This window comes from Lolium perenne, chromosome 6 (genome assembly GCF_019359855.2).
Source record: "Lolium perenne isolate Kyuss_39 chromosome 6, Kyuss_2.0, whole genome shotgun sequence".
Classification (NCBI taxonomy): Eukaryota; Viridiplantae; Streptophyta; class Magnoliopsida; order Poales; family Poaceae; genus Lolium; species Lolium perenne.
The window spans coordinates 85,919,170-85,931,968 of record NC_067249.2 but is presented as its reverse complement, the minus strand read 5'-3'; the positions used below and the strand labels follow the sequence as shown (position 1 = coordinate 85,931,968).

Here is a 12,799-nt window from a genome sequence, read left to right as displayed (position 1 = left end):
CCGGCTCTTCCTCCGCCCCCTCCATAACAAAACTCCATACGAGCTTCTCACAGGTAATGTGACGCCCCAAAACCGGTACCATGAGGATCCCAGCGAATCCGCCGAAATCCGCACGATATCGATTCTAGGAGACGCACCACCAAGCGCCTCGTACACGCCGAAGCATGCACGCAATGCGGGTGGAATCAATCACGAGCGGTAATATTACAACAGGATTACAATAGAGCCCACAAGAAACAGATATATTACAACAACGACTCCAACGAGTCAAGTTACAAATATACAACATAAGATCCAAATCATACAGAAGATCAAATACATCCGAGTACGGACAAGATACAAATTTGGACTAAGAGTCCTGAAGATAACCAAGTGGCGTCCATAACCCTGCCCAGGCCAAGCCGGAAGGGTAACCTTGCTAGCGTCGTTCTTCATCGTACCGATCTTCATACCTGCCCGGTTATATCCCGTAGAAGCAGCAATAAGTACGGGTTCGTACTTAACAAGACTTCAAGACGTATAAGCATTCGTCAACCAGTCGTCCTTTGTACTTGAGGCACGCAGGGGACTTAGAGGACGCAAGAGGAACGTCATAGGAAATATGGTGGGGTTAAGCGGCAGCGCGCAAGCACTAAAAACCTATAGAGACACTCTACAACAGTCGTCTATCAGAGAAGGTGAGAGAGCGCATAACTAACAATTCTATACTCTGCAAGCATAACACAGCCGATGTGTTCCCCCCTCGCAAGGAGGTACTTACAAAGGCACTCACACGGTTGACAAGTTTTAACCAGTTATTATTGAATTTGTGCTAACTTACTACGCAAGTTATTATCAATGAACAACGGGTGTAAGTTGTCTATGATCGAGTCATACAGCTCCAAGTCGTCCATAACCGCGGACGCGACTTATCGATAAGATTTTACCCTGCAGGGGTGCCCAAATGTGCCCACACGCACGATCAACCCACTTGCGACAGGTGGATATCACGACTCGCACTCTCCTTCACGACAACAATGTCCAGGAAGCCACCTAACCAAGTTGAACCCGTATTGAAGTCCGGCCGTATCTCCGAAACTGACCTAGCTATTGCGTGCACGGCTTCCGAGGGTCAGAACACACACAAGGGCGAATGACCCGCTTCAGCATGCGATAAACGCTCAGGCCGCAAACCTATACGTGCATACCAGAAACAAGGGATACAAGGCTCACTGGGCTTCCCAAAATAAATAAGTAACAAGCTGGCATGCACGCAAACAACAAATGGTAAAACATTGCAAACTAGTTGTGGCCACTGGACAAAGCTGTAGATTCTGGCAGTGGTCGAGGGGAGACCCAGAAACATACCCACGTGTGGTTAGAGCGCTCAGTCTCAGAACAGATAACAAGAACTCGTGGTCCTAAGATATTTAGGAAACACAAGTGAGCCGTCACAAAACGATCAGCTGACCCACCGATGCCTCCGCTAACAACTATTAACAAGTAACCATGATTCCCTCAACAGATATAACCATGTGGCATGTGTCATGATTCCCAACAGATAACCGATAAGATAGCGGTAACGGTAACGAGATATAACAGCACTAGCATGCACTACGACTCTCAAGGCAGACCCGATAACCAAACAATATCTGTAGGTGGTTGGTTTAGGCAATATAGGCTGCTTGAGGTAACAAGTGGAAGGGACACATGACAAGAACGCAACTTAAGGATAGCATGAGGGAGAAGGCAAAAATAAAATAGGTGAGCGACTTCTGCAGGGGCAGGAGTATAAGGGAAATGCTTGCCTGTTAAAGCTTGCCGAGGAACATCCGGAGAACTTGTCGTATCTCACAAGACCACTTCGTGATCCTATCCGGGAAGAAGCAAATGCTGGAACACACAACATATGCAAGTCTTACAACTATGGAAGAAGAACCGGCACGATCAGGATGATATGCATGACATGGCAAATATGATGCGGCGATGCAACTTATCCAATTTAAGCGGAATCGAAATCCCGACACACAAATTATTAGGTTCAAGTTGTTTTTCTACCCCGCATATTAAATGTTGATTAGCATGGAAAGACATGGCATGGGTGAGCTACTTCAATATTAAACGGAGCGGGGAAATCCTAGTCGGTGTTCCGAAATACTCCGCATATATGTTAGGTGAACATGCACGACTATCAATGTGCGACATGATGCGAGATGCAAACAGATGAATGGTTGGCATATTCATGTTCCTTACATTTTTCTGATCAAATTTCATATATAACACTTTTTATTTCGAGTTATATTTTAGAAAATATGATTTATGCAACATTTAAACATATTCTGCAATTTTCTGAAAAACAGAGAAAACGTGGGACTTTTCTCACCCAGGGGAGATCCAGCCACAGAGACTGACGGGCAGGCCAGGGAGATGCTGACGCGGCGCTGACTGGGCGGGATCTGCTGGCGTGGCAGAGGACCGTGGGTTAGAATAGCAAAAGATACAGGGGCCTCGCTGCAAGAAGACCAGATCTGGATCTGCAAGGGTTTTCTCACCGGGAGAGACTCTACCCACAGGATGACAGGTGGGGTCAGGGAGGTTCACGTGTAGCTGATGTGGCGGAGCTTGCGGGCACGCTCCGAAGGTGTTCGATGCCGGGCGATGCCGCGCACGTTCCAGACGGTGACCACCGCGGCTAGTCAGAGATGGTGCAGACGTTCCCGGGCACCCTAGCAAGCGAGACCTGGCGCGTTCGAACCGTCTCGTCGGCGCGGACTTGTTGGTGGTGGCGCTGTCGCCGGAAGCTCGTCGGAGAGACGCCGGCGTTGAGGTCCTGCGGCGGATACACGGTGAAACGGCGAACCAGAGAGGGGAGGAGAAGAAGGAGGGGTCCAGGAGGGAGAGGAGGGTACCAGGAACACGTGGGAGGCCACAGCGGAGGAAGGGGATGACGGAGGCGACCGGATTTCTCGTCGGAGCGCGGTCACCGTGGCGAAGAAGCGGGGTTGCTAGGGATGATTTAGGGCGCCCCCGGTTCGATTTCTTGTACGAGAAGAACAAGGAGAGGGAGGCGGAGCTCGTGGTGGCCTCGGTTCATCGCGGGGTGGTCGGAGATGGCGGATCGGCGAGGAGGAAGGCGCGGTACTGTGGGAGTTTCTCCTTCTCTCGGTTTTGGCTTGCAGCAGAAGAAAACCGCGAGGCGAGAGAGGCGTGTGGATGAGGAGAAGGCTCGTGGTGGTCCAGGGTTGGAGATAAAGAAGATGGGAGAGGTGGAGAGGACCACGCTGGGGAGACGCCGTGCTCCTCTTCTCAGTCTCGGCGTGAGGAGCGTGAGGAAGACGACAACGAGGAAAAGATCCTCTCGAAGGGGTACGGGCCAGGTAGGGTTGGGCCGGAAGAGAGGGGAAGGCCGAGGCTGGGCTGGGAGGAGAAGATGCTGGGCCACCGTTGAGAAGAAGGAGAGGTGGGCTGCCCGGGCCAGAGAGAAGAAAAACAGAGGAGGCCTGGGTTAGATAGGGTTTGGGGTTTTTTTTTTATTTTTTTTAAAACTCTTTCTCCTTTACTTTAAAACTGTTTGCGCACTGATTTTGAAACCATTCAAACAGAAATTTGAATTTGATTACAGAGTTATAAAGAGAGATAAAATAAGAGATAAAGAGTTATAGCAAAAATAAAAATAGGTTTGTGTTAGGGTTTTGTTAAATGAATAGAGCAGAGGAGGTTTATTAAATAAACCATATGAGAGGGAAAATATTGAAATAGGATTTTACGAAATAATTTTATTTGTTAAAACATGGATGATATGATGCATGATGCATGATGATGCATAAAAAGAAAAACAACAAACAAAATCTAATATGGGGATTTTCCTGGGTCGCTACAATCGACACCACTAACAAGGAACCTCGCCCCGAGGTTCCACGTCAACCTAAGGGGGAGTTGGTTCAACTATCGGGTCTTCATGCATCGTGTAGATCGTCGCGACACCACTAACAAGAAGTCTTGCTCCAGCTTGATCGATCGACACCACTAACAAGAGTCGTTGTTCCGTTGACGATGATGAGCTTCTGTCGAGATCCTCCAAAGAATGGACCTATTAGGATAAAGGCAAAGATCGTCCAACCCACGTCGGAACCTAAGACTCAGAAAACTCAGATAAGAGAGAAGACTCAAAACTCGCAAAGGTAAGAAGAGAAAGAATAGAGGTAAGGAGAAAAATAGAGCTAGTCAGATCTATCCAACGAATTTTCAAAAATAGGTTTTGACACACTAAACTCAACGACCATTGCAAGGTTATCCTACAGGCTAGACTAGTGGGGTACCGTCAACCTGATGCTCTGATACCAACTTGTGACGCCCCAAAACCGGTACCATGAGGATCCCAGCGAATCCGCCAAAATCCGCATGATATCGATTCTAGGATACGCACCACCAAGCGCCTCGTACACGCCGAAGCATGCACGCGATGCGGGTGGAATCAATCACGAGCGGTAATATTACAATAGGATTACAATAGAGCCCACAAGAAACAGATATATTACAACAACGACTCCAACGAGTCAAGATACAAATATACAACATAAGATCCAAATCATACAGAAGATCAAATACATCCGAGTACGGACAAGATACAAATTTGGACTAAGAGTCCTGAAGATAACCAAGTGGCGTCCATAACCCTGCCCAGGCCAAGCCAGAAGGGTAACCTTGCTAGCGTCGTTCTTCATCGTACCGATCTTCATACCTGCCCGGTTATATCCCGTAGAAGCAGCAATAAGTACGGGTTCGTACTTAACAAGACTTCAAGACGTATAAGCATTCGTCAACCAGTCGTCCTTTGTACTTGAGGCACGCAGGGGACTTAGAGGACGCAAGAGGAACGTCATAGGCAATATGGTGGGGTTAAGTGGCAGCGCGCAAGCACTAAAAACCTATAGAGACACTCTACAACAGTCGTCTATCAGAGAAGGTGAGAGAGCGCATAACTAACAATTCTATACTCTGCAAGCATAACACAGCCGATGTGTTCCCCCCTCGCAAGGAGGTACTTACAAAGGCACTCACACGGTTGACAAGTTTTAACCAGTTATTATTGAAGTTGTGCTAACTTACTACGCAAGTTATTATCAATGAACAACGGGTGTAAGTTGTCTATGATCGAGTCATACAGCTCCAAGTCGTCCATAACCGCGGACGCGGCTTATCGATAAGATTTTACCCTGCATGGGTGCCCAAATGTGCCCACACGCACGATCAACCCACTTGCGACAGGTGGATATCACGACTCGCACTCTCCTTCACGACAACAATGTCCAGGAAGCCACCTAACCAAGTTGAACCCGTATCGAAGTCCGGCCGTATCTCCAAAACGGACCTAGCTATTGCGTGCACGGCTTCCGAGGGTCAGAACACACACAGGGGCGAACGACCCGCTTCAGCATGCGATAAACGCTCAGGCCGCAAACCTATACGTGCATACCAGAAACAAGGGATACAAGGCTCACTGGGCTTCCCAAAATAAATAAGTAACAAGCTGGCATGCACGCAAACAACAAATGGTAAAACATTGCAAACTAGTTGTGGCCACTGGACAAAGCTGTAGATTCCGGCAGTGGTCGAGGGGAGACCCAGAAACATACCCACGTGTGGTTAGAGCGCTCAGTCTCAGAACAGATAACAAGAACTCGGGGTCCTAAGATATTTAGGAAACACAAGTGAGCCATCACAAAACGATCAGCTGACCCACCGATGCCTCCGCTAACAACTATTAACAAGTAACCATGATTCCCTCAACAGATATAACCATGTGGCATGTGTCATGATTCCCAACAGATAACCGATAAGATAGCGGTAACGGTAACGAGATATAACAGCACTAGCATGCACTACGACTCTCAAGGCAGACCCGATAACCAAACAATAGCTGTAGGTGGTTGGTGTAGGCAATATAGGCTGCTTGAGGTAACAAGTGGAAGGGACACGTGACAATAACGCAACTTAAGGATAGCATGAGGGAGAAGGCAAAAATAAAATAGGTGAGCGACTTCTGCAGGGGCAGGAGTATAAGGGAAATGCTTGCCTGTTAAAGCTTGCCGAGGAACATCCGGAGAACTTGTCGTATCTCACAAGACCACTTCGTGATCCTATCCGGGAAGAAGCAAATGCTGGAACACACAACATATGCAAGTCTTACAACTACGGAAGAAGAACCAGCATGATCAGGATGATATGCATGACATGGCAAATATGATGCGGCGATGCAACTTATCCAATTTAAACAGAATCAAAATACCGACACACAAATTATTAGGTTCAAGTTGTTTTTCTACCCCGCATATTAAATGTTGATTAGCATGGCAAGACATGGCATGGGTGAGCTACTTCAATATTAAACGGAGCGGGGAAATCCTAGTCAGTGTTCCGAAATACTCCGCATATATGTTAGGTGAACATGCACGATTATCAACGCGCGACATGATGCGAGATGCAAACAGATGAATGGTTGGCATATTCATGTTCCTTACATTTTTCTGATCAAATTTCATATATAACACTTTTTATTTCAAGTTATATTTTAGAAAATATGATTTATGCAACATTTAAACATATTCTGCAATTTTCTGAAAAACAGAGAAAACGTGGGACTTTTCTCACCCAGGGGAGATCCAGCCACAGAGACTGACGGGCGGGCCAGGGAGATGCTGACGCGGCACTGACTGGGCGGGATCTGCTGGCGTGGCAGAGGACCACGGGTTAGAATAGCAAAATATACAGGGGCCTCGCTGCAAGAAGACCAGATCTGGATCTGCAAGGGTTTTCTCACCGGGAGAGACTCTACCCACAGGATGACAGGTGGGGTCAGGGAGGTTGACGTGGAGCTGACGTGGCGGAGCTTGCGGGCACGCTCTGAAGGTGTTCGACGCCGGGCGATGCCGCGCGCGTTCCAGACGGTGACCACCGCGGCTAGTCAGAGATGGTGCGGACGTTCCCGGGCACCCTAGCAAGCGAGACCTGGCGCGTTCGAACCATCTCGTCGGCGCGGACTTGTTGGTGCTGGCGCTGTAGCCGGAAGCTCGTCGGAGAGACGCCGACGTCGAGGTCCTGCGGCGGATACACGGTGAAACGGCGAACCAGAGAGGGGAGGAGAAGAAGGAGGGGTCCATGAGGGAGAGGAGGGTACCAGGAACACGTGGGAGGCCACGGCGGAGGAAGGGGATGACGGAGGCGATCGGATTTCTCGTCAGAGCGCGGTCACCGTGGCGAAGAAGCGGGGTTGCTAGGGATGATTTAGGGTGCCCCCGGCTCGATTTCTTGTACGGGAAGAACAAGGAGAGGGAGGCGGAGCTCGTGGTGGCCTCGGTTCATCGCGGGGTGGTCGGAGATGGCGGATCGGCGAGGAGGAAGGCGCGGTACTGTGGGAGTTTCTCCTTCTCTCGGTTTTGGCTTGCAGCAGAAGAAAACCGCGAGGCGAGAGAGGCGTGTGGATGAGGAGAAGGCTCGTGGTGGTCCAGGGTTGGAGATAAAGAAGATGGGAGAGGTGGAGAGGACCACGCTGGGGAGACGCCGTGCTCCTCTTCTCAGTCTCGGCGTGAGGAGCGTCAGGAAGACGACAACGAGGAAAAGATCCTCTCGAAGGGGTACGGGCCAGGTAGGGTTGGGCCGGAAGAGAGGGGAAGGCCGAGGCTGGGCTGGGAGGAGAAGATGCTGGGCCACCGTTGATAAGAAGGAGAGGTGGGCTGCCCGGGCCAGAGAGAAGAAAAACAGAGGAGGCCTGGGTTAGATAGGGTTTGGGGTTTTTTTATTTATTTTTAAAACTCTTTCTCCTTTACTTTAAAACTGTTTGCGCACTGATTTTGAAACCATTCAAACAGAAATTTGAATTTGATTACAGAGTTATAAAGAGAGATAAAATAAGAGATAAAGAGTTATAGCAAAAATAAAAATAGTTTTTTGTTAGGGTTTTGTTAAATGAATAGAGCAGAGGAGGTTTATTAAATAAACCATATGAGAGGGAAAATATTGAAATAGGGTTTTACGAAATAATTTTATTTGTTAAAACATGGATGATATGATGCATGATGCATGATGATGCATACAAAGAAAAACAACAAACAAAATCTAATATGGGGATTTTCCTGGGTCGCTACAGGTAACAAGCCTAATGTCATGTACATTCGTGTCTTTGGATGCAAATGTCTTGTCAAGAACAATAAATGGAAGCTCGGTAAATTTGAAACTAGAACCATTGAGGGCACATTTGTTGGATATGCGGAGAACTCCCACGCCTATAGATACTACAACAAGTCAACCGGGGCTATTGAAGTATCTTGTGACGTGGTGTTCTTGGAGGATAATGGCTCCCAAGTGGAGCAAGTTGTTCCATGTGTTGCAGGTAATGATGATTCTTCTAATGCCATCTAGCTTATGGGCATTGGACACATCCGGCCCACAGAAGTTCATACTGATGATCAAAGTGATGAAGTAGAAGTATCAAGAACATCCCAAGTGGAGCCTAGCTCAACTCAAGCTGAACCATCAAGTGCAACTCAAGAACCATCCTCCACTCAAGTTGAGTCACATTCCAAAGAACAAGAAGAAAGTCCTCATCCCACTGAGCAAGACCATGATGATGATCAAGAAACATCCTAAACTCATGATCAAGATCAAGTGGTCCCTCATGATCAAGTACTAGCAAGAGATGAGTTCATTGATCATGAAGGAACCATTCGGGAGATCAAGGTTGCTACAAGGACAAGTGACATGAAAGTAGATCAAGTCCTTGGTAGCATCTCAAAAGGAGTGGTAACTCGTAGACACCATGCATTACTAATAACTTATTGTCAACACCATGCTTTTGTGTCTAGTTTTGAACCACTCAAGGTACATGAAGCCTTGGTTGATCCGGATTGGGTAATTGTCATGCGAGAAGAATTGGAGTGTTTCACTTGTAATGAAGTATGGTATCTAGTTGAGAGACCCAAGGATCATCGCATCAATGTTATTGGGACCAAATGGGTATTCAAGAATAAGCAAGATGAGAATGGAATAGTCATAAGAAATAAAGTAAGGTTAGTGGCGCAAGGGTTTGTCCAAATAGAAGGTATGGATTTTGAGGATACCTTTGCGCCGGTAGACCGTCTTGAAGCTATTCGCCTTTTGCTTGCATTTGCATTTTTCCACAATTTCAAACTATATCAAATGGATGTGAAAAGTGCATTTTTGAATGGTCCCCTAAAAGAAACCGCTTATGTGGCTCAACCCCAGGGTTTCGAAGACCCACGCTGACCCAACCACGTGTATTTACTCCATAAGGCACTCTACGGTCTCAAGCAAGCTCCACGTGCTTGGTACGAGTTCCTTAGGGATTTCTTACTACATGATGGGTTTTGCATGGGTACGGTCGATTCCACCCTTTTCACCAAACGGGTTAAAGGGGGTGGCTTATTCATATGTCAAATTTTTGTTGATGAGATTATCTTTGGTGGAACTAACCCCAATCATAACAAAGCTTTTGAGCTATTGATGACTAGGAAATTTGAGATGTCCATGATGGGAGAGTTGAAGTTCTTTCTAGGCTTCCAAGTGAGGCAACTTGCAAAAGGCACCTTCATCTCTCAAGAAAAATATGTGAAGGACATGCTTAAGAAGTTCAACATGACCAATGCAAGCCCAATGAAGACACCCATGCCCGTAAAGGGGCAACTTGGCTCATGTGATGGTGAGAAGGATGTGGATATAAAGGTATATCGTTCCATGATAGGATCCTTGGTCTACCTTTGCGCCTCTAGGCCGGATATCATGCTAAGTGTAGGGATGTGTGCTCGTTTTTAATCTGCTCCTAAGGAGAGCCATTTGATGGCGGTCAAACGGATTCTAAGATACCTTGTTCTTACTCCTACTCTCAGGCTGTGGTATCAAAAGGGGTCAACCTTTGAACTCATTGGCTATTCGGATTCCGATTGGGCCGGTGATAAGGTTGACCGGAAGTCTACCTCCGGGGCTTGCCAATTTATTGTTCGATCATTGGTGAGTTGGTCATCCAAGAAACAAACTCCACCACTTTATCCACCGCCGAAGCCGAATATATATCCACGGCATCTTGTTGCACTCAGTTGCTATGGATGAAGCAAACCTTGAAAGACTATGGTATGTCTCTTGGTACGGTGCCTCTTCTATGTGACAACGAAAGTTCAATAAAGATCGCCAATAACCCGGTTCAACATTGTCGCACCAAACACATTGACATTTGCCATCACTTCCTACGTGACCATGTTGCCAATGGGGACATTGATCTCACTCATGTGGGGACAACATACTAATTGGCAGATTTTTTCACTAAGCCTTTGGATGAAGCCCGGTTTGTAAACTTGAGAGGAGAACTTGGTATTCTTGATCCTAAAAACTTAGATTGAATAACTTCTTGCACTATATTCTTGAATTTATCTTGCTATCTAGCTTAGAGTCACATCACTTATAGGGATAGTCATCTTACCATATCTTAGTATGATGCATACCTATGTGTGCAACATAAATAGACCCAATGTCATTATATGGACCCAAGCATGTCTCTTTGAGGTCTCATGACATTTGCGCTTTAACATAGGGGGGTAATTCCCCCGCCCCTCATTAAGCCTCAATTGCAAATTGACTTGACTATATAAGGTTAAATGATCTTATTGCAAAACTCATTTCAAAAATGATTTATGATTCTTGATATATATTTCGAATCATGCCCATTGTTTCTATTTACATCTTGTTTGGATTTTCACTCCAATGGGCATGCCTAGAGAACCTTTTGTTTTCCAACACCATGTCTATGCTCATCTCATCATCATCTATCTATCTACATGTACATGTCATCATCTGAGCATTCACACATAATTGCACAAAGAATAGGGGCAAAATGAGGCAAAACGCGTCAAAACTGTGTTGGCCGGTCTCTGCCCCAGTTGGACCGGCCTCTGCAGCGGGCCACCCGGCGCCAGTCCCGGTCAACCGGGCGGCACGCCGGCCGTGCGGCTGGTTAAGTTGTGAGGAAGTTACCTCTTCGTGGTCTTCTTCCTCACTTCCCCATTCAACCACAAACTCCATGAGCGCCGCCCCCTCCATCTCCACCTCTCCCTAGGGCTTTCCCACCACTAGAATCCTCTCAAACTTCACCCCACCATAGATCGGGCACATCGGATCATCTCCACCAAGAGATTTGGTCTCCTTCAAGTCACACTTGGAGATCTTGAGGATTTGGCCCTCAAGCCTTCTCTTGTTGTTCTCTTTGTTCCTTTGAGCAAGGAGGACCATGTCTTTGGGTAAATCCCTGATACGTCTCAAACGTATCTATAATTTCTTATGTTCCATGCTAGTTTTATGACAATACTCACATGTTTTATACACACTTTATATCATTTTTATGCATTTTCCGGCACTAACCTATTAACAAGATGCCGAAGCGCCAGTTCCTGTTTTCTGCTGTTTTTAGTTTCAGAAATCCTACACAGGAAATATTTTCGGAATTGGACGAAACAAAAGCCCACGGTCTTATTTTCCACGGATCCTTCCAGAAGTCCGAAGAGGAAACGAAGAGGAGCCGAGGGGGCCCTGTAACACCCCAAATTTCAATAAAAAGAAAGTTAGAGGATTCCAGAAAAAGCAAAATTTCAAACCAACAAAAACTTTTCTTTTTGCATATAGTACCATGCATAGGACTTGTGCATTTGAGTGATATGCCATGATGATTGTTATTACTTGTATTTGATATGCTCTAAAACCCTAGAGTGATCATATGGAGATCACCAACCAAATAAATCAAAGAGGAAGAAATTCCAATAATTGAAACACCCTAAAAACCCTCACTTATGCCCTATGGCATTTTTATAAATTTTGACCCTAGACCTATTTGGTCTTCACCATTAGTTGGATAATGTTAGTAAACACTTATTACAACCTTTGGAATCAAAGGTTCACAATTCAAATGAATTTCAAACACAACTCCCACTCACATGAGATAATGGCCAAATCTGCCAAATTTAGTCTGATCACCACTTTGAGCCCCTGCAATTCAATTTTCTCAAACCAATCCTTGCTAACTCTTTGCACCATTTCAAAGTCAACATCAAGGTGAACAACTTTGATGAAGATCACCCTGCCAAATTCATCTTTGATCATTAGCTATGCTCATCCAAAGTTGCAACATTATAACAAGTGCAACAATCTCCACTTAGCCATTTTGGCCAAATTTTGAATTCTAATTTTTCCACCACCACCTCAATTCACCTCTGGTCCTTTACAACTAATCTCAACCCTCACATATCACAAACATTCACCATTTGAATTTTTTCCAAATTTGGATATTTTGCAAATTCCAAAATATGGCACTATTTGCACACTATTGCAAATAGTGATTCTACTCAAACAAGCCTACCCTAACCAACCCAATTTGGTCCCCTGGTTCCCTCTAAGCCATTCAATGCCAAATAGAAACCCTAAGGGAGGGCTAACAAGGCATGGACATGGCCTTGCCGGCCATGTCACCACCTTGCCGCACCACCTCCTCTCCCCTTGCTCCCCAACCCTGGCCACCCTGCCAAACAACGCCACCGCACCCTACTGGGCATGCTAGAGCAAGCCCTGGTCGAGGAGGAGCTCGACAGCCGCCGGGACACACGCGCCCAGTGGTGGCCACGCCATGCCGAGGACGTCGCGAGCGAGCGCCGCAGACGCGCCCTGGACACGCGCTGCCCGGCCACCTCGAGCACGCCCTGGACCACCTCGCCAAGAGTTGAGCACCGCCGCACACGTACGCAGCCACAAGACATGCTCTCGACCA

At 46.7% G+C, this 12,799-nt stretch overlaps 2 long non-coding RNA genes across 2 annotated transcripts; both read right to left on the bottom strand.

The window, feature by feature from the left end:
* Window positions 1-204: 204 nt before the first annotated feature.
* On the bottom strand, window positions 205-2,138 carry LOC139831964 (uncharacterized). Its single transcript, XR_011746382.1, has 2 exons — window positions 1,788-2,138; window positions 205-452 (listed from the first exon to the last, which is right to left on the bottom strand). It is a non-coding gene; the product is annotated as an uncharacterized lncRNA (long non-coding RNA).
* A 2,334-nt stretch (window positions 2,139-4,472) lies between these two features.
* On the bottom strand, window positions 4,473-6,241 carry LOC139831963 (uncharacterized). Its single transcript, XR_011746381.1, has 2 exons — window positions 6,056-6,241; window positions 4,473-4,720 (listed from the first exon to the last, which is right to left on the bottom strand). It is a non-coding gene; the product is annotated as an uncharacterized lncRNA (long non-coding RNA).
* Window positions 6,242-12,799: the final 6,558 nt, after the last annotated feature.